This window comes from Otolemur garnettii, unplaced genomic scaffold, assembly GCF_000181295.1.
Source record: "Otolemur garnettii isolate 467f Iridium unplaced genomic scaffold, OtoGar3 scaffold00180, whole genome shotgun sequence".
Classification (NCBI taxonomy): domain Eukaryota; kingdom Metazoa; phylum Chordata; class Mammalia; order Primates; family Galagidae; genus Otolemur; species Otolemur garnettii.
Genome location: NW_003852575.1, coordinates 2,305,786 through 2,307,131, shown reverse-complemented (window position 1 = coordinate 2,307,131; position 1,346 = coordinate 2,305,786).

Below are 1,346 nucleotides of genomic sequence, written 5' to 3'. Positions count from 1 at the left end.
TGAGACAGTGTCTCACTTTGTCACCCTTGGTAGAGTGCTGTGGCATCACAGCTCACGGCAACCTCAAACTCTTGGGCTTAAGCAATCCTCTTGCCACAGCCTGCCAAGTAGGTGTATTACAAGGCACCTGTCACAACACCTGGCTACTTTTTTTGAGACAGTGTCTCACTTTAGCTCAGGCTGGTCTTGAACCTGTGAGCTCAGGCAATCCATCCACCTCAGCCTCCCAGAATGCTAGGATTACAGGTATGATCCACTGCACGCAGCCACGAAATCTTGATTGGTAAGTTTCTCATTCATATCCTGAATTGACTTTCAGATTCCTCTTGCATCTCATTGTTTCTTTAGAATCAATATTTGGATTCTTTATCTGACATTATGAGAACTTATTTTTTTTGGACCAATTATTGTGGTCCTTTAGTGTCATTATTTCCTTGCAGTCACTTATTCCAATTTTTTAAAATTGCTTTTTATTTAGGGGAAGAATTTTTTCCTGAAGAAGTACATATGTTGTTGGTTAGGTAAAACACTTTGGCTTTGAGTTTTGGTGCCTGAAGTAGTGTGATCTTTGTATAATTGCTTAGGCAGTACACAGGATCGCTGGTATCTGTGACTTCCTTGGTGGTTTAGGGAGTACTTAGTTGCTGCTGTGGTGAAGTTTCCCTGGGCACAGTCTTTGGGCCTCCGTGGTAAAAGCAGTGGGCTGACTATGCCTGATTATAGGGCCAGGCAAGCTTACGTTGGCAGCAATGTGGCTTGCTCAAAAGGTAGTAGTTGGAGCAGAAGGCCAGGTACGTGGACAAATTCTCTCTGGCCCCTCCTCAACTGGGTAGACCTGGCTGCTGGAACTACTCCTGGTCCTGGGTGAGGCCTTGGATTATTCCTTCTGCTCCTTTCAAGTGATTCTTTCTCTAGCCTCTGCCAGTTTCTTCATATGCATATGCTGATGATTCCTCAGCTGAAGACTTTCTTTGTAGGAAGAGCCTTTGCAAATCTCTGGGACCTTCTCTGGTTCCTTCAGCCTTCTTTACTCAGCCATGTTGGCTGCTTTTAACTCTCAGACCCATTTCCTCCAATCAAACAGACTGGTGGCTTCCCCAGTGAAATCTGCCCTCCCTATGCTGTGGTCTGGAGACTGCTTGGGGAGTAGGTTGGGATAATCATAGGGCTCCCCACATTTGTTTCCCCTCTATGAAGGATCACTGTCTCGCCTGATTGCATATCACTGTTTCATGTAAATACATGTTTTATGGTGTTTGGGTGTTCCAGGCAGGAGGGCATTCCTTGTCCCAATTTTCCTGGAATCAGTAGCCTTATGAGGCATTTAAAATATACATAACATGGGC